The 21,727-nt window shown below is 41.9% G+C and overlaps 1 long non-coding RNA gene across 1 annotated transcript; it reads left to right on the top strand.

Moving 5' to 3' along the window:
• The first annotated feature begins 17,492 nt into the window (after positions 1-17,492).
• On the top strand, positions 17,493-21,405 carry LOC125546305 (uncharacterized). The gene is made up of 4 exons (XR_007300575.2): positions 17,493-18,035; positions 20,287-20,362; positions 20,441-20,536; positions 21,041-21,405. It is a non-coding gene; the product is annotated as an uncharacterized LOC125546305 (long non-coding RNA).
• Positions 21,406-21,727: the final 322 nt, after the last annotated feature.

Here is a 21,727-nt window from a genome sequence, read left to right on the forward strand (position 1 = left end):
TTGTCCACTGTGTTCGGCCCGACCGAATTTACTTTTACTGTATCCGGCATGATGGTTATCGTCCCGCGTGGTGGCGCGCCCTCGTGATCCGTAGATTGATCTTGCGTGATTTGCTTTGTCCTCCAATATGCCTCGCAGGTCTAGCGTGTTTCCTTGTGCCTTGACATTTTTATTTGAGTGGTGTCGGGGTGCGGGCTGAGCTTTTGGCTGAAATGCCTCTCTGTCGCGGCCACGAGGTGGCCGATCAGCCGCGTCATACATTGGAGATGTAGGTTTTAATGCTTCCTCCTCCAGTCAGGGTAGCAACCTGTGCTTTGGGTAACTCTTGGAGGGGCGTTCGAGTTCATATTCCTCGGCCGCAAGGACATCAGTCCATCTGTCAGCTAGCAAATCTTGATCAGCTTGAAGCTGTTGCTGCTTTTCCTTAAGGTTATTTGCCGTGGCTATAAGCCGGCGCTTGAAGCGCTCTTGCTCGATGGGATCCTCAGGCACGACAAATTCGTCATCGTCGAGGCTTGCCTCGTCTTCGGAGGGAGGCATATAATTATCATCCTCCGCCTCTCCATCTGCCGCTCTCTTGAGAGGGCTGGCTTCTCCATCCTCCTGCTCTAAATCTTGCTGGAGGGGACTGTTGTCGTCTTCGGCACTGTCCGGAGTGCTATTATCTCCTGTGCCAGTGTCACCGCTTTTGCTTTGGCGAGACTTAGAGCGGCGCCGCTGACGTTGGCGCTTGGGTTGTTTCTTGGAGGAGTCATCCTCCGCTGTCTCGTCGCCATTGCCTTCTTTGGGTGTGTCCACCATGTATATATCATATGATGAGGTGGCTGTCCAGTGCCCTGTGGGCAGTGGTTCCTCTTCGTCTCCCGCATCATCGTCCATACCGTCGATGTCTTCAGAGTCGAAGTCGAGCATGTCGGTCAAATTGTTGACAGTGGCTACTAAGTGGGTGGTGGGTGGGCGGCGAATTTCTTCGTCATCCACATCCCAATCCTGTCGAACATAGTTCGGCCAGGACTCTCCTGACAGGGAGAGAGACCTTAATGAGTTCAGTATGTCGCCGAAGGGAGAGTGCCGAAAGATATCCGCGGAGGTGAACTCCATGATCAGCGCCCAGTCAGATTCGATAGGCACGGGTGCAGGCGGTTCGTAGTCCGTGGCCGGGGAAGAATCCGGTAGTTCGTCATGGCTCCCGTGAAGGGTAAGGTCGATATTCGGCTCGATCGCCACCGAGAATACGGCCTCCGTGGCGGGGTCTATCCACCCGTCCATGGATGGTGCAATTGTCTCCACATTGAGGGTCGGAGCGGTTGCTGGTGCGGTCCCCTGAATACTGTCCGATGGTAGAGCTAAATCATGCTCATCGTGACCGTGCGGCTCACTCGGCAGGGGCTCGAATCCGTCGAAGATCAAGTCTCCGCGGATGTCAGCCATGTAGTTTAAGCTTTCAAACCTGACTTGGTGGCCAAGGGCATAACTCTCGATCTGCTCCAGATGGCCAAGCGAGTTGGCCCGCGGTGCGAAGCTGCCGAATACAAAGAGCTGTCCGGGGAGAAAAGTCTCACCCTGGACCGCATCGCTATCGATGATCGAAGGAGCCATCAAGCCTAACGGTGCCGACACAGAGGAACTCTCAATGAAAGCACCAATGTCGGTGTCAAAACCGGCAAATCTCAGGTAGGGGGTCCCGAACTGTGTGTCTAAGGCGGATGGTAACAAGAGGCAGGGGACACGATGTTTTACCCAGGTTCGGGCCCTCTTGATGGAGGTAAAACCCTACGTCCTGCTTGATTATTCTTGATAATATGAGTAGTACAAGAGTTGATCTACCACGAGATCGGAGAGGCTAAACCCTAGAAGGTAGCCTATGGTATGATTGTATGTTGTCCTACGGACTAAAATCCTCCAGTTTATATAGACACCAGAGGGGGCTAGGGTTACAGAAGGTCGGTTACAAAGAAGGAGATATACATATCCGTATTGCCTAGCTTGCCTTCCACGCCAAGTAGAGTCCCATCCGGACACGGGATGAAGTCTTCAATCTTGTATCTTCATAGTCCAACAGTCCGGCCAAAGGATATAATCCGGCTGTCCGGATACCCCCTAATCCAGGACTCCCTCACTTGCCATGGGAGAAGTGCTTAGCTTTGGGTTCAATCTTGCGGTGTCCTTTCCCAGTGACAGAAGGGGCAGCAAGGCACGTATTGTATTGTTGCCACCGAGGATAACAAGATGGGGTTTTTATCATATTGCATGAAACTATCCCTCTACATCATGTCATCTTGCTTAAGGTGTTACTCTATTTTTAACTTAATACTCTAGATGCATGTTGGATAGCGGTCGATGAGTGGAGTAATAGTAGTAGATGCAGGCAGGAGTCGGTCTACTTGTCTCGGACGTGATGCCTATATACATGATCATACCTAGATATTCTCATAACTATGCTCAATTCTGTCAATTGCTCAACAGTAATTTGTTCACCCACCGTAGAATACTTATGCTCTTGAGAGAAGCCACTAGTGAAATCTATGGCCCCCGGGTCTCTTTCTCATCATATCAATCTCCATCACTTTATTATTGCTTTGCTTTTACTTTTCACTTTTCATCTCTATACCAAAAACACCAAAAATATTATTTATCATCTATATCAGATCTCACTTTCGTATGTGACCGTGAAGGGATTGACAACCCCTAAGCACGTTGGTTGCGTTGAGCTATTGTTTTTGTGTAGGTACGAGGGACTCACGCGTAGCCTCCTACTGGATTGATACCTTGGTTCTCAAAAACTGAGGGAAATAGTTACGCTACTTTGCTGCATCATCCTCTCCTCTTCGGGGAAATCCAACGCAGTGCTCAAGAGGTAGCAAGAAGAATTTCTGGCGCCGTTGCCGGGGAGTCTGCGCAAAAGTCAACATACCAAGTACCCATCAGAATCCCTATCTCCCGCATTACATTATTTCCAGTTGCCTCTCGTTTTCCTCTCCCCCACTTCACCCTTGCCGTTTTATTCGCCCTCTCTCTCTCTATCCTTCCTCCTTCTCTATTCACCTCTTTTTGCCCGCTTTCTTTTTGTTTGCTTGTGTGTTGGATTGCTTGTTTGTCGCGATGGCTTAAGATAATACTAAATTGTGTGACTTCACCAATACCAACAATATGATTTCCTTAGCACTCCGATTGCTCCTCTTACCGATGCTGAATCTTGTAAAATTAATGCTGCTTTGCTGAATCTTGTCATGAAAGATCCATTCTCCGGCCTTCCTAGTGAAGATGCCGCTACCCATCTTAATAGCTTCGTTGATTTGTGTGACATGCAAAAGAAGAAAGATGTCGATAATGATATTGTTAAATTGAAGCTATTTCCTTTTTCGCTTAGAGATCGTGCTAAAGCTTGGTTCTCATCTTTGCCTAAAAATAGTATTGGTTCATGGAACAAGTGCAAAGATGCTTTTATCTCTAAGTATTTTCCTCCCTCTAAGATCATCTCTCTTAGAAACGATATTATGAATTTTAAGCAACTTGATCATGAACATGTTGCACAAGCTTGGGAGAGAATGAAATTAATGATACGTAATTGCCCTACTCATGGTTTGAATTTGTGGATGATTATACAAAAAATTATGCCGAATTGAATTTTGCTTCTAGAAATCTTTTAGATTCGGCCACGGGAGGCACTTTTATGAAAATCACTTTTGGAGATGCTACTAAACTCCTAGATAATATTATGGTTAATTATTCTCAATGGCACACTAAAAGATCCACTAATAAAAAAGTGCATGCGATAGAAGAAATTAATGTTTTGAGTGGAAAGATGGATGAACTTATGAAATTATTTGCTACTAAGAGTGTTTCATCTGATCCTAATGATATGCCTTTGTCTACTTTGATTGAGAATAATAATGAATCTATGGATGTGAATTTTGTCGGTAGGAACAATTTTGGTAACAACGCGTATAGAGGAAATTTCAATCCTAGGCCCTATCCTAGTAATCCCTCTAATAATAATGGTACTTCCTACAACAATTCTTATGGAAATTATAATAAGATTCCCTCTGATTTTGAATCTAATATTAAAGAATTTATTAATTCGCAAAAGAATTTTAATGCTATGATTGAAGAAAAATTGCTTAAGATTGATGATTTGGCTAGGAACATTGATAGAATTGCTCTTGATGTTGATTCTTTGAAACTTAGATCTATTCCACCTAAGCATGATATCAATGAGTCTCTCAAATCCATGAGAATTTCCATTGATGAGTGCAAAGAAAGAACCGCTAGGACGCGTGCTATGAAAGATGCCTTTATTAAAGTGTGTTCTTCTAGTTCCTATGAAAATAATGATGAAGATCTAAAAGTTATTGATGTGTCCCCTATTAAATCTTTGTTTTGAAATATTAACCTTGATAATGATGGGACTTAATATGATCCACCTTTACCTAGAAGGCGTTCTAAAATTCGGAGTATTTAGATCTTGATGGTGAAATTGATAAAAGTGGGAATAAAAGAAATAAAACCCTAGATGATGCTAAACCCACTATATTGGATTTCAAGGAATTTAATTGTGAAAATTGCTCTTTAATTGATTGTATTTCCTTGTTGCAATCCTTTCTAAAATCTCCTCATGCTTATAGTCAAAATAAAGCCTTTACCGAACATATCGTTGATGCCTTGATGCAATCTTATGAAGAAAAACTTTAGTTGAAAGTTTCTATCCCTAGAAAACTTTATGATGAGTGGGAACCTACTATTAAAATTAAAATTAAAGATTATGAGTTTTATGGTTTGTGTTATTTGGGTGTTAGTGTCTCCACTATTCCCAAAACTTTGTGTGATTTGCTAGATTTCCGTGATTTTGATGATTGCTCTCTAAACTTGCATCTTGCGGATTCCACTATTAAGAAACCTATGGGAAGAATTAATGATGTTCTTATTGTTGCAAATAGTAATTATGTGCCCGTATATTTTATCGTTCTTTATATAGATTGCAATCCTTCTTGCCCTATTATTCTTGGTAGACCTTTCCTTAGAACGGTTGGTGCGATTATTGATATGAAGGAAGGGAATATTAGATTTCAATTTCCATTAAAAAAAGGGCATGGAACACTTCCCTAGAAATGAAATAAAATTACCATATGAATCTATCATGAGAGCTACTTATGGATTGCCTACCAAAGATGGCAATACATAGATCTATTCTTGCTTGTTATGCCTAGCTAGGGGCGTTAAACGACAGCGCTTGTAGGGAGGCAACCCAATTTTATTTTTATTCCTTGATTTTTTCTCCTGTTTAGTAATAAATAAATTATTTATCCTATGTTTTGGTTGTGTTTTTTTTGTTTAATTAGTGTTTGTGCCAAGTAGAACCGTTGGGAAGACTTGGGGAAAGTCTTGTTGAACTTGCTGTAAAAAACAGAAACTTTAGCGCTCAAGAAAACTGCTGTCATTTTTATTTGAAGAGTGATATTTAGTTAATTATTTTTGCAGATGATTAATAGATAAATTACTCACGTCCAGAAATTTATTTTAGAATTTTTGGGGTTCCAGATCTTGCGCTAGCTACAGATTACTACAGACTGTTCTGTTTTTGACAGATTCTGTTTTTTGTGTGTTGTTTGCTTATTTTGATGAATCTATGGCTAGTAAAATAGTTTATAATCCATAGAGAAGTTGGAATACAGTAGGTTTAACATCATTATAAATAAATAATGAGTTCATTACAGTACCTTGAAGTGGTCTTTTGTTTTCTTTCGCTAACGGAGCTCACGAGTTTTCTACTTTAAGTTTTGTGTTGTGAAGTTTTCAAGTTTTGGGTAAAGATTTGATGGATTATGGAACAAGGAGTGGCAAGAGCCTAAGCTTGGGGATGCCCATGGCACCCCCAAGATAATCTAAGGACACCTAAAAGCCAAAGCTTGGGGATGCCCCGGAAGGCATCCCCTCTTTCGTCTACTTCTATCGGTAACTTTACTTGGAGCTATATTTTTATTCACCACATGATATGTGTTTTGCTTGGAGCGTCTTTTATGATTTGAGTCTTTGCTTGATAGTTTAACACAATCATCCTTTCTGTACACACCTTTTGAGAGGGTCATACATGATTTGGAATTTGTTATAATACTCTATGTGATTTGCTTATATCTTTTGAGTTATATAATTTTGCTCTAGTGCTTCACTTATATCTTTTAGAGCACGGTGGTGGATTTGTTTTATAGAAACTATTGATCTCTCTTGCTTCACTTAGATTATTTTGAGAGTCTTAATAGCATGGTAATTTGCTTAAAATCCTAATATGCTTGGTATGCAGGATTAATAACAAAACTTTCTTATGAGTGTGTTGAATACTAAGAGAAGTGTGATGCTTGATGATTGTTTTGAGATATGGAGGTAATAATATCAAAGTCATGCTAGTTGAGTAGTTGTGAAATTGAGAAATACTTGTGTTGAGGTTTGGAAGTCCCGTAGCATGCACGTATGGTAAACGTTATGCAACAAATTTGAAACATGAGGTGTTATTTGATTGTCTTCCTTATGAGTGGCGGTCGGGGACGAGCGATGGTCTTTTCCTACCAATCTATCCCCCTAGGAGCATGCGCGTAGTTCCGAGGTTTTTGATGACTTGTAGATTTTTTCAATAAGTATGTGAGTTCTTTATGACTAATGTTGAGTCCATGGATTATACGCACTCTCACCCTTCCATCCTTGCTAGCCTCTTCGGTACCGTGCATTGCCCTTTCTCACATTGAGAGCTGGCGCAAACTTCGCCGGTGCATCCAAACCCCATGATATGATACGCTCTTTCACACATAAACCTCCTTATATCTTCCTCAAAACAGCCACCATACCTACCTAGTATGGCATTTCCATAGCCATTCCGAGATATATTGCCATGCAACTTTCCATCATTCCGTTCATCATGACACATTCATCATTGTCATATTGCTTAGCATGATCATGTAGTTGACATAGTATTTCTGGCAAAGCCACCGTTCATAATTCTTTCATAGATGTCACTCTTGGTTCATTGCATATCCCGGTACACCGCCGGAGGCATTCATATAGAGTCATCTTTGTATTAGTATCGAGTTGTAATCATTGAGTTGTAAGTAAATATAAGTGTGATGATCATCATTATTAGAGCATTGTCCCAAGTGAGGAATAAAAAAGAGAAAGGCCATAAAAAAGAGAAGGCCCAAAAAAAAGAGAGAAAGGCCATAAAAAAAGAAAAGGCCCAAAAAATGAGAGAAAAAGAGAGAAGGGACAATGTTACTGTCCTTTTACCACACTTGTGCTTCAAAATAGCACCATGATCTTCATAGTAGAGAGTCTCTCATGTTATCACTTTCATATACTAGTGGGAATTTTTCATTATAGAACTTGGCTTGTATATTCCAACAATGGGCCTCCTCAAGTGCCCTAGGTCTTCGTGAGCAAGCAAGTTGGATGCACACCCACTAGTTTCTTTTGTTGAGCTTTCATACATTTATAGCTCTCGTGCATCTGTTGCATGGCAATCCCTACTCCCTGCATTAACATCAATCGGTGGGCATCTCCATAGCCCATTGATTAGCCTCGTTGATGTGAGACTTTCTCATTTTTGTCTTCTCCACATAACCCCCTCATTATATTCTATTCCACCTATAGTGCTATGTCCATGGCTCGCGCTCATATATTGCGTGAAAGTTTATAGGTTTGAGATTACTAAAGTATGAAACAATTGCTTGGCTTGTCATCGGGGTTGTGCATGATGAGAAAATTCTTGTGTGATGAAAATGAAACGTGACTAAAGTATATAATTTTGTAGGGATGAACTTTCTTTGGCCATGTTATTTTGAGAAGACATAATTGCTTAGTTAGTATGCTTGAAGTATTATCATTTTTATGCCAATATGAACTTTTGTCTTGAATCTTTTGGATCTGAATATTCATACCACAATTAAGAAGAATTACATTAGAATTATGCAAAGTATCACTCCGCATCAAAAATTCTGTTTTTATCATTTACCTACTCAAGGATGAGCAGTAATTAAGCTTGGGGATGCTTGATACGTCTCCAACGTATCTATAATTTTTGATTGCTCCATGCTATATTATCTACTGTTTTGGACATTATTTGGCTTTATTATCCACTTTTATATTATTATTGGGACTAACCTATTAACCGGAGGCCCAGCCCAGAATTGTTGTTTTTTTGCCTATTTCAGTGTTTCGGAGAAACAAAATATCAAACAGAGTCCAAACGGAATGAAACCTTCGGAAACATGATTTTCTCATCAGATAAGATCCAGGAGACTTGGACCCTCGTCAAGAAAGCCATGAGGCGGTCACGAGGGTGGAGAGCGCCCCCCTAGGGCGCGCCCCACTGCCTTGTGGGCCCCTCGAAGCTCCACCGACGTACTTCTTCCTCCCATATATATCCACGTACCCCCAAACGATCTGGGACGGAGCCAAAAACCTAATTCCACCGCCGCAACTTTCTGTATCCACGAGATCCCATCTTGGGGCCTGTTCCGGAGCTCCGCCGGAGGGGGCATCGATCACGGAGGGCTTCTACATCATCATCCAAGCCCCTCCGATGAAGTTTGAATAGTTTACTTCAGACCTACGGGTCCATAGTTAGTAGCTAGATGGCTTATTCTCTCTTTTTGGATCTCAATACAATGTTCTCCCCCTCTCTCGTGGAGATCTATTCAATGTAATCTTCTTTTTGTGGTGTGTTTGTTGAGATCGATGAATTGTGGGTTTATGATCCATTCTATCTTTGAATAATATTTGAATCTTCTCTGAATTCTTTTATGTATGATTGGTTATCTTTGCAAGTCTCTTCAAATTATCAGTTTGGTTTGGCCTACTAGATTGGTTTTTCTTGCCATGGGAGAAGTGCTTAGCTTTTGGTTCAATCTTGCGGTGTCCTTTCCCAGTGACAGAAGAGGCAGCAAGGCACATACTGTATTGTTGCCATCGAGGATAACAAGATGGGTTTTTTTATCATATTGCATGAAACTATGCCTCTGCATCATGTCATCTTGCTTAAGGCGTTACTCTATTTTTAACTTAATACTCTAGATGCATGCTAGATAGCGGTCGATGAGTGGAGTAATAGTAGTAGATGCAGGCAGGAGTCGGTCTACTTGTCTCGGACGTGATGCCTATATACATGATCATACCTAGATATTCTCATAACTATGCTCAATTCCGTCAATTGCTCAACAGTAATTTGTTCACCCACCGTAGAATACTTATGCTCTTGAGAGAAGCCACTAGTGAAATCTATGGCCCCCGGGTCTCTTTCTCATCATATCAATCTCCATCACTTTATTATTGCTTTGCTTTTACTTTTTACTTTGCATCTCTATACCAAAAATACCAAAAATATTATTTATCATCTATATCAGATCTCACTTTCGTAAGTGACCGTGAATGGATTGACAACCCCTAAGCACGTTGGTTGCGTTGAGCTATTGTTTTTGTGTAGGTACAAGGGACTCGCGCGTAGCCTCCTACTGGATTCATACCTTGGTTCTCAAAAACTGAGGAAATCCAACGCAGTGCTCAAGAGGTAGCATTCTCAGCTCCCTTTCTATCAACAATATGTAAGTCAAATTCTTGTAGCAAGAGAACCCATCTAGTAAGTCTAGGTTTAGCATCTTTCTTTTCCATAAGATATTTAATAGCAGCATGATCAATGTGTATAGTTACTTTAGAATCAACAATATAAGGTCTGAACTTATCACAAGCAAATACAACTGCTAAGAATTCTTTTTCAGTAGTAGCATAATTTCTATGGGCATTGTCTAGGGTTTTACTAGAATATTGAATAAGTTTAATTTCTTATCAACTCTTTTCCCTAGAACAGCACCTATAGCATAATCACTAGCATCACACATAATTTCAAAGGGTAAATTCCAATCAGGTGGCTGAACAATAGGTGCAGAGATCAATGCTTTCTTAAGTATTTCAAATGCTTCTACACAATCATCATCAAAGACAAATGGTATATATTTTTGTAATAAATTAGTCAGAGGCCGAGTAATTTTTGAGAAGTCCTTAATGAACCTCCTATAAAATCCGGCGTGACCAAGAAAACTTCTTATACCTTTGATGTCCTTGGGACATGGCATCTTCTCAATAGCATCAACCTTGGCTTTATAAACTTCAATACCTCTTTCAGAAACTTTATGCCCCAAGACAATACCTTCATTAACCATAAAGTGGCACTTTTACCAATTCAAGACAAGATTAGTTTCTGCACATCTCTGTAAAACTCGATCAAGGTTGCTCAAGCAATCATCAAAATAAGATCCATAGACGGAGAAATCGTCCATGAAAACCTCACAAATCTTTTCAAAAAAGTCAGAGAATATAGCCATCATGCATCTTTGAAAGGTAGCAGGTGCATTACATAAAACCAAAAGGCATACGTCTATAAGCAAAAGAACCAAAAGGGCAAGTAAAAGTAGTCTTTTATTGATCCTTGGCTGACACAGGTATTTGAGAGAAGCCAAAATAACCATCTAGAAAGCAAAAATGTGTATGTTTAGATAATCTTTCTAGCATTTGATCGATAAAAGGTAAGGGGTAATGAACCTTTTTAGTGGCCTTATTTAATTTGCGGAAATCAATTACCATCCTATAACCTGTAATAATTCTTTGAGGAATCAATTCATCTTTATCATTAGGAACGACAGTAATACCTCCCTTCTTAGGGACACAATGGACAGGCCTTATGCACTGACTATCAGCAACGGGATAGATTATACCTGCCTCAAGGAGCTTTAGTATTTCCTTTTTTACCACTTCTTTCATTTTAGGATTCAGCCATCGTTGATGATCATGAACTGGTTTAGCATCTTCTTCCAAATTTATTTTATGTTGACATAGAGTGGGACTAATGCCCTTAAGATCATCAAGAGTATACTGCTACCTCTTGAGCACTGCGTTGGTTTTCCCCGAAGAGGAAGGGATGATGCAGCAAAGTAGCGTAGGTATTTCCCTCAGTTTTTGAGAACCAAGGTATCAATCCAGTAGGAGGCTACGCGCAAGTCCCTCGCACCTGCACAAAACAAATAAATCCTCGCAACCAACGCAAATAGGGGTTGTTAATCCCTATAGGGCCACTTACGAGAGTGAGATCTGATAGATATGATAAGATAATATTTTTGGTATTTTTATGATAAAGATGCAAAGTAAAATAAAGGCAAAGTAAATAGCAAAGGAAATAACTAAGTAGTAGGAGATTAATATGATGAAGATAGACCCGGAGGCGATAGGTTTCACTAGTGGCTTCTCTCGAGAGCGTAAGTATTCTACGGTGGGTGAACAAATTACTATTGAGAAATTGACAGAACTGAGCATAGTTATGAGAATATCTAGGTATGATCATGTATATAGGCATCACGTCCGAGACAAGTAGACCGACTCCTGCCTGCATCTACTACTATTACACCACTCATCGACCGCTATCCAGCATGCATCTAGAGTATTAAGTTAAAAACAGAGTAACGCCTTAAGAAAGATGATATGATGTAGAGGGATAGACTCATGCAATATGAAGAAAAACCCATCTTTTTATCCTCGATGGCAACAATACAATACGTGCCTTGCTGCCCTTACTGTCACCAGGAAAGGACACCGCAAGATTGAACCCAAAGCTAAGCACTTCTCCCATTGCAAGAAAGATCAATCTAGTAGGCCAAACTAAACTGATAATTCGAAGAGACTTGCAAAGATAACCAATCATACATAAAAGAATTCAGAGAAGATTCAAATATTATTCATAGATAGACTTGATCATAAACCCACAATTCATCGATCTCAACAAACACACCGTAAAAAAAAGATTACATGGAATAGTTCTCCACAAGAGAGGGGGAGAACATTGTATTCAGATCCAAAAAGAGAGAAGAAGCCATCTAGCTACTAACTATGGCCCCGTAGGTCTGAGGTAAACTACTCACACTTCATCGGAGAGGCTATGATGTTGATGTAGAAGCCCTCCTTGATCGATGCCCCCTCCGGCGGAGCTCCGGAACAGGCCCCAAGATGGGACCTCGTGGATACAGAAAGTTACGGCGGTGGAATTAGGGTTTTGGCTCCGTATCTGATCATTTGGGGGTACGTGGATATATATAGGAGGAAGGAGTATGTCGGTGGAGCAACAGGGGGCCCACGAGGGTGGAGGGCGCGCCTGGTGGCCTCCTCTTTTCTTTCTTGACGTAGGGTCCAAGTCTCCCGGATCATAATCTTCCTAAAAATCACGTTCCTGAAGGTTTCATTCCGTTTGGACTCCGTTTGATATTCCTTTTCTTCGAAACCCTAAAACAGGCAAAAAACAGCAATTCTGGGTTGGGTCTCCAGTTAATAGGTTAGTCCCAAAAATAATATAAAAGTGGATAATAAAGCCCAATAATGTCTAAAACAGTAGATAATATAGCATGGAGCGATCAAAAATTATAGATACATTGGAGACGTATCAAGCATCCCCAAGCTTAATTCCTGCTCGTCCTCGAGTAGGTAAATGATAAAAACAAAATTTTTGATGCAGAGTGCTACTTGGCATAATTTTAATGTAATTCTTCTTAATTGTGGTATGAATATTCAGATTCGAAAGATTCAAGACAAAATTTCATATTGACATAAAAATAATAATACTTCAAGCATACTAACAAAGCAATTATGTCTTCTCAAAATAACATGGCTAAAGAAAGTTATCCCCACAAAATCATATAGTCTGGCTATGCTCTATCTGCACCACACAAAATATTTAAATCATGCACAACCCCGATGACAAGCCAAGCAATTGTTTCATACTTTTGACATTCTCAAAACTTTTTCAATCTTCACGCAATACATGGGCGTGAGCCATGGATATAGCACTATAGGTGGAATAGAATGGTGGTTGTGGAGAAGACGAAAAGGGAGAAGATAGTCTCACATCAACTAGGCATATCAACGGGCTATGGAGGTTCCCATCAATAGATATCAATGTGAGTGAGTAGGGATTGCCATGCAACGGATGCACTAGAGCTATAAGTATATGGAAGCTCAAAAAGAAACTAAGTGGGTGTGCATCCAACTTGCTTGCTCATGAAGACCTAGGGCAATTTGAGGAAGCCCATCATTGGAATATACAAGCCAAGTTCTATAATGAAAGATTCCCACTAGTATATGAAAGTGATAACATGAGAGACTCTCTACTATGAACATCATGGTGCTACTTTGAAGCACAAGTGTGGTAAAAGGATAGTAACATTGTCCCTTCTCTCTTTTTCTCTCATTTTTTTTATTTGGGCCTTTTCTATTTCTTTTATGGCCTCTTTTCTTTCTCTCTCTTTTTTTGGGCTTCTTTGGCCTCTTTTATTTATTTTTCGTCCGGAGTCTCATCCCGACTTGTGGGGGAATCATAGTCTCCATCATCCTTTCCTCACTGGGGCAATGCTCTAATAATGATGATCATCACACTTTTATTTTTCTTACAACTCAACAATTACAACTCGATACTTAGAACAAAATATGACTCTATGTGAATGCCTCCGGCGGTGTACCGGGATATGCAATGACTCATGAGTGACATGTATGAAAGAATTATGAATGGTGGCTTTGCCACAAATACGATGTCAACTACATGATCATGCTAAGCAATATGACAATGATGGATTGTGTCATAACAAACGGAACGATGGAAAGTTGCATGGCAATATATCTCGGAATGGCTATGGAAATGCCATAATAGGTAGGTATGGTGGCTGTTTTGAGGAAGGTATATGGTGGGTGTATGATACCGGCGAAAGGTGCGCGGTATTAGAGAGGCTAGCAAAGGTGGAAGGGTGAGAGTGCGTATAATCCATGGACTCAACATTAGTCATAAAGAACTCATATACTTATTGCAAAAATCTACAAATTCCAAATCATGTATGGCTCTCTCAAAAGGTGTGTACAGCAAGGATGATTGTGGTAAACTAACAAGCAAAGACTCAAATCATACAAGACGCTCCAAGCAAAACACATATCATGTGGCAAATAAAAATATAGCTCCAAGTAAAATTACCGATAGAAGTAGACGAAAGAGGGGATGCCTTCCGAGGCATCCCCAAGCTTTGGCTTTTTGGTGTACTTGAATTTTACCTTGGGGTGCCATGGGCATCCCCAAGCTTAGGCTCTTGCCACTCCTTGTTCCATAATCCATCAAATCTTTACCCAAAACTTGAAAACTTCACAACACAAAACTTAAAGTAGAAAATCTCGTGAGCTCCGTTAGCGAAAGAAAATAAAAGATCACTTCAAGGTACTGTAATGAACTCATTCTTTATTTATATTGGTGTTATACCTACTGTATTCGAACTCCTCTATGGTTTATAAACTATTTTACTAGCCATAGATTCATCAAAATAAGCAAACAACACATGAAAAACAGAATCTGTCAAAAACAGAACAGTTTGTAGTAATATGTAGCTAGCGCAAGATCTGGAACCCCAAAAATTCTAAAATAAATTGCTGGACGTGAGGAATTTGTCTATTAATCATCTTCAAAAAGAATTAACTAAATAGAACTCTCCAAATAAAAATGACAGCAGTTCTCGTGAGCGCTAAAGTTTCTGTTTTTTACAGCAAGTTCAACAAGACTTTCCCCGAGTCTTCCCAACGGTTCTACTTGGCACAAACACTAATTATGTTGGAAATATTCCCTAGAGGCAATAATAAAATGGTCATTATTATATTTCCTTGTTCATGATAATTGTCTATTGTTCATGCTATAATTGTGTTATCCGGAAATCGTAATACATGTGTGAATACATAGACCACAACATGTCCCTAGTGAGCCTCTAGTTGACTAGCTCGTTGATCAATAGATGGTTACGGTTTCCTGACCATGGACATTGGATGTCATTGATAACGGGATCACATCATTAGGAGAATGATGTGATGGACAAGACCCAATCCTAAGCATAGCGCAAGATCGTGTAGTTCGTCTGCTAAAGCTTTTCTAATGTCAAGTATCTTTTCCTTAGACCATGAGATTGTGCAACTCCCGGATACTGTAGGAATACTTTGAGTGTGCCAAACGTCACAACGTAACTGGGTGACTATAAAGGTGCACTACGGGTATCTCTGAAAGTGTCTGTTGGGTTGGCACGAATCGAGACTGGGATTTGTCACTCTGTATGACGAAGAGGTATCTTTGGGCCCACTCGGTAAGACATCATCGTAATGAGCTCAATGTGACTAAGGGTTGGTCAGGATGATGTGTTACGCAACGAGTAAAGTGACTTGCCGGTAACGAGATTGAACGAGGTATTGGGATACCGACGATCGAAGCTCGGGCAAGTAACGTACCGATTGACAAAGGGAATTGTATACGGGATTGCTTGAATCCTCGACATTGTGGTTCATCCGATGAGATCATCGTGGAACATGTGGGAGCCAACATGGGTATCCAGATCCCGCTGTTGGTTATTGGCCGGAGAGTTGTCTCGGTCATGTCTGCATGGTTCCCGAACCCGTAGGGTCTACACACTTAAGGTTCGATGACGCTAGGGTTATTAGGAAGTTTTGTATGTGATTACCGAATGTTGTTCGGAGTCCCGGATGAGATCCCGGACATCACGTGGAGTTCCGGAATAGTCCGGAGGTGAAGATTTCTATATGGGAAGTCATCATACGGTTACCGGAAATATTCGGGGGTATACCGGTATTGTACCGGGACCACCGAAGGGGTTCCGGGGGTCCACCGGGAGGGTCCACCTGCCCCGAAGGGCCTTATGGGCTGTAGGTGGAAGGGAACCAGCCCCTAGTGGGCTGGGTGCCATCCCCCTAGGGCCCGTGCGCCTAGGGTTTGGGGGGAACCCTAAAGCCCCCCCCCCTTGCTTGGTGGGAAGCCCCCTCCCCCTTGGCCGCCGCCCCCCCTTTAGATCTCATCTAGAGGGGCCGGCCCCCTTCCTCCTTCTCCCTATAAATAGAGGGGCGAGGGAAGGGCTGCAGCACCACATCCAAGGCGCAGCCCCTCCCCTCCCCAACACCTCTCCTCCTCCGCGTGAGCTTGGCGAAGCCCTGCCGGAGAACTGCCACTCCATCACCACCATGCCGTCGTGCTGCTGTTGGAGCCTTCTTCCTCAACCTCTCCCTCCTCCTTGCTGGATCAAGGCGCGGGAGAAGTCACCGGGCTGCACGTGTGTTGAACGCGGAGGCACCGTTGTTCGGTGCTTAGATCAGATTCGGCCGCGATCTGAATCGCTACGTGTACGAATCCTCCAACCGCGTTCTTGCAACGCTTCCGACTCGCGATCTTCAAAGGTATGAAGATGCACTCCCCTCTCGTTGCTAGTTACTCCATAGATTGATCTTGGTGATGCGTAGAAATTTTTTAATTTCTGCAACGATCCCCAACAGTGGCATGATGAGCTAGGTCTATGCGTAGTTTCTATGCACGAGTAGAACACAAGTTGTTGTGGGCGTCGATTTTGTCAATTTACTTGTCGTTACTAGTCTTATCTTGATTTGGCGGCATCGTGGGATGAAGCGGCCCGGACCGACCTTACACGTACACTTACGTGAGACTGGTTACACCGACTAACATGCACTGGTTGCATAAGGTGGCTAGTGGGTGTCTGTCTCTCCCACTTTAGTCAGATCGGATTCGATGAAAAGGGTCCTTATGAAGGGTAAATAGAAATTGGCATATCACGTTGTGGTTTTGGCGTAGGTAGGAAAGGTTCTTCCTAGAAACCTATAGCAGCCACGTAAAAACTTGCAACAACAATTAGAGGACGTCTAACTTCTTTTTGCAGCATATGCCGTGTGATGTGATATGGCCAAAAGGATGTGATGTATGAGATTGATCATGTTCTTATAATAGGAATCACGACTTGCATGTCGATGAGTATGACAACCGGCAGGAGCCATAGGAGTTGTCTTAATTTATTTATGACCTGCTTGTCAACATAAACGACGTGTAATTACTTTACTTTATTGCTAACCGTTAGCCATAGTAGTAGAAGTAATAGTTGGCGAGACAACTTCATGAAGACACGATGATGGAGACCATGATGATGGAGGTCATGGTGTCATGCCGGTGATAATGATGATCATGGCGCCCCGAAGATGGAGATCAAAAGGAGCAAAATGGTATTGGCCATATCATGTCACTATTTGATTTCATGTGATGTTTATCATGTTTTACATCTTATTTTCACTACACCACAACACTTGATTGGGGGCAATTAACTGCCGGGAGAAATACTCGATCAAGAGCAAAACAACTGCCGGGATATTTGTTTCTGCCATTACAAACATCTTGAGGCAGAGAAACTGCCGGGAGAACTTGAACAATAACGACACATGCACTGTCGGTACACTTCAGGGCCCATCTGCTGCCGAGACAACTACACCACGGCCCATAATCTGCCGGGAATCGACTTTGACGCCAAACCGAAATATCGGGCCTACTAAGCGCGCGCGATGAGGGGAAAGCGCGCGAGTGGCCAAAACTTTGGCCCAAAAAAGACGCCGACGCGCCGGCCCGCCATCAGATAGTGCCGCCGTCCCCAAATCCTTCGTGCCGTCCACCAGACACAGCCGCCGCCCCCAACCAGACCACCGCCGACGTCGCCCCCCACCGTGCCACCCGCCCTAACCATCCCGCCGCCGCCGAACGCCCTCCACCCGGAGCACTGTTGCCGTCGCCCCCCAACCACTCCAGAGCGGCGGCTCCAAGCACCGAATTGACCGCAGCCGGCAACCACTCCAGATCCAACCGGCGGCCGCCCTCCACCCAGACCACTGCCGCCGTCCTCCTCCCCAACCACTCCAGAGAGGCGCCACCGAGCCGCCACTCCAGACCGCAAGCGGTGACCACCACCACCCATCTCGGGAGCTTCCTCCCCGACCAGGCCTCCTCCCCACAAGCTTCATCGAAGAACCAAGCGGGGACCCCTCCTCTACGTCCTCTACCCCAGGCAGGGGAGCGTCAACTCCTCACGAGCAGCTCTGCCTTTCCCTGGATAGCGCTGACTCCTCTACTTCTTGCTCCAACCGCGAGAATTTGACAGGTGATATTTCCTAGATCACTGCAGAAATTGGTGTGTATCTCTAACATCTATGTATATAGTCTATTAGTTAATCTGGGAAGGGTTCCTCAAAACAACGCTTGTCATCAAGGATCATCCAAGCCTGAAATTGGTAAAACTTGAAGGTTAGCAAAAGTGGTGGGGCTTCAAAGAAAATATTGGGCGGGCCAGGCAAATGGTGCACAGGTTTTTTGTTTGAGATTCTGAGTCATAGGCATTAGTATATAATACATGATTACAAGATGGAGTGAGCATATATGTATATATCAATTCATAAATTGTGAGTGTACTTGCTTATAAATGCTTATGGCTGCAAAATATATGTTCTGATATTTAAAATGTTCATAACAATTGGGTGAACACTCAGGCTATCTATCTAATGAAGCGATTACAGGAAAAATAGATGTACAGTGCGGTACTATTTGCATCTAATTCATGTCCTCAATTGAGTGGAACAACTAGGCTATCTATCCAGGACAGTATGATGGACAGAATAAGCATATGGATAATGTGTATCTAACTCCTTCGTTGAACTCAGAATTTGGGAAAAGAAATTAGATTACCTGTTATCTCTTGCTGAATCGTAGTTGCAGGGAAATTAGATGGAGTGGTTTCCCTTATGGTGAGTCGGAGGTGACAGGGGAGTGGAGTTTGTGGGGCGTGCATTTCGGCCGGCCCCTGGTTGTTCGATGCCAGATCTACGTGGAATGCCGGTGAGCGGCTGGTGCTAGGCCTAGTGTGCCGCTGCCTGCTGCGGCCATGAGAAATAGCGTGCTGCTACATGCTCGTGCCAGCTACATGGATCGGTCGTATTCTTAGTGGGCTGTGCTTTGGTGCATAGGTAAAATTAAAAGTGGCAAGAACCTGGGTGCACATGGCCTTGTTTGGCCCCAACAAAGCTCCGCTCCTGGTTAGCAAACAATAAATAGGTTTGTTTTGATGGTGTACTGAAGATTACAAGTATTGTAGATAATACACTTTGTTCATTTCAAGTATTAGTTAATTTGATTGTTTCTGCTTCACATTGCTCTAAGACTGGCGAAGTAGTTTTATGTGTTCTGTAGGGGTGGTATGCATCTCTTATTTTATTTCTCAGAAATAAAGGCTAAGACTATGAGTATCTGCATGTCATATCAAATCATTATGCCTTCCAACATTAAGCAAAGTGTATGAGGCCTAGACTTTGAATATTTCCTATATATTTGATGGTAGAGTTGTAGCAACTTCCCAGATTTCTCAATATCATGTCCAATAGTGTTTATAGTCCTTCTTTCATAGATTTTTACTCACACTTTAAAAGTGTTGTTAACCAAATCTATGCAAGCTTAATGGAGCATTTGAGTTACACCAAAATGTCCAATAGCAATGGATTATGTACATTGATAAAAGTCAACGTATTGCCGGTTAAATCTGTTTTCACCAAAATGGTAGAATTCTGTGTTCCACTGTGCACATCATAATATTTAGATTTCTATATGCCTTTAACTACATGGACTTTGTCAAAACAATATTCTGTACTAGTAACAGTACAAGATATCTCTAAGTCAACTTATGTAATAAAGTAATCTCATGCAGATTGTTAATATGAGTGAGGAACTTTATCTCAAGTTATTATATGATCTTAGTTACTGCAGTTTTCAGTATGTTGCTCTTATCGGTCGACTTTAGCTTAGCATCCATTTCTGAATGTTTTGAATTGATTTCTCTTCCTGTGTTTGTCGCTCTTCCTATTTCCATTCTCGATGCCATAGTAATACATAATTGTTTCTGATGAATATAAGACATTCAGTGTGCTTAAGGACATGGGCGAAAGCAAGTATAATTTTAAGAGGAGCATTTATGATATCGAGCAGCTACATGATTTCTCAATGCAAAGCTCCTAGCTGTGTTTGTGCACTTATTCTTCCAATATATTCTTAGGATATGCCTAACTACAGTTTTGTCACATGGATTCCTCCTTATTTTATTATCAACTCACTTGAACTCAAAGTGGTCGGACCCTGCGCAAGTGGGAGCTACATGCACCGAGCTGCCCTTTTTTTTGTTAATGTCACTTAGGATAGCAGATCTCAGGCTCCTTAAGCAAGCCCTTGATAGACATGAAGACAACTAAGTTCACATATTTGTGTGCTGAAAAAGATTCGGCCCTCTGCTGTCACTGATTGCGTCCTACATTTTTGTACAGGGACACTGATTGTTTTGCATGGACACTGATTGCTTATTTCTCTTGCAGGGTTACTAAAATGCGGTATCTACCTTGTGTTGGACAAACTTGAACTCCAGTTCTACCGGAGATTAGTGAAGAAAATGTGAGTGTAAACTTGAAGGTGTCCTTGTCACAATTTTACAGAATGAACCAATCCTTTTCACTTTGCTTTCTTCTGCAGCCATATCATCCAGAGGGAGAAGGAACCATCTAAGGCGCATCAAATCAAGCTAGAGGTCTCTGTAACCATTTTAGTCAAGTAGCAGTTTTGCGAAAGGTGACCGTGGCAAACATTTTATCTTGTTACAAGCACATTATTTGGATGAAATGGCATTTATTGTTGGTGGCGTATTTGTATGCCTAACAAGTTGGGTGCTTGTCTTCAGGGTATCTCATAACCTCAACCTTTAGGTTACTATAAACAAGTTTGCAACGACAAGAATATCAAATTATAACTTTTTACTGTTTTGTTACTATAACTGGAATGGAATGAGCTGTGTACATTAGCCTGATTCAAATCCTTTTCATCTCCAATGAATGATCTGTGTACAACATCAGCCTTCATTCAAACTCCATGTACTGAATAATTTCACAGCATGTGCTGCTACAGCCAACGCCCAATAGCAAGGAAAACAAAGAAGGCATTAGAACACTTGTCCTTATGTGATGTAAAAATTGCATTTTTATTGTCCAGTACTAGTTGCATGTTCATGTATGTTACAACTTACAACAGGTTTATTGTGCTATAAGAGCTCCATTTTGAGTTTCCGGTCTGTTGCAGGTTTCCCAAAGATGCACTACTTGATGGAGATTTGGATGATCTACAAGCTGTTGAAGGTTTGCAAGATCTACTATTAAGTTGGTGGAGTGATAATGTAATGCGCCTTGTTTGTTGAACCTGGAGACATTGGGAAGTTCAGCTCATTTTGGTGGTCGTTTTGGCACATAGGCTACTATATGGCCATTTTGGTTGCGTGACACATTTAGAAACATATACACGTCTCCCTTTGTGGAACTACTTCATTTTGGTTGTGTGGCACATCTATCTAGAAACATTTATGTACTCCTTTTGTGGCACAATCTGCTTATATATGTTCTTATATTTATGGAATGAAGTTTAAGGTTTCCGATGAGGCCTATATGTTACTTTGAAGTGTATGTATAAATTGTGTGAGGTGTCCTCATTGCTTAACATAATGAATGGATATTACATCAGGGATGCCTACAATAGTTTCCTAGTGAAATCGAAGTGCTGGCATCATAACTGCCTGGAAAACATGCATGTGCAGGCAGCAAAACTGCCAGCAATTGTAGTTTCATGTGCCTTGACCAATCTGCCGGGAGAAAACAAACTGCCAGAAATATAAGGGCCAGGGCAGAGAAACTGCCGGGAGAAGTTTATCTGCCGGGACAACTAATCACCGGCAGTCGTTCTCGTGGCGGTTCTATCTGCCAGGAGAAACGCTAT

This window comes from Triticum urartu, chromosome 7A (genome assembly GCF_056163025.1).
Source record: "Triticum urartu cultivar PI428250 chromosome 7A, HENAU_Tu73, whole genome shotgun sequence".
In the NCBI taxonomy this organism is placed as follows: domain Eukaryota; kingdom Viridiplantae; phylum Streptophyta; class Magnoliopsida; order Poales; family Poaceae; genus Triticum; species Triticum urartu.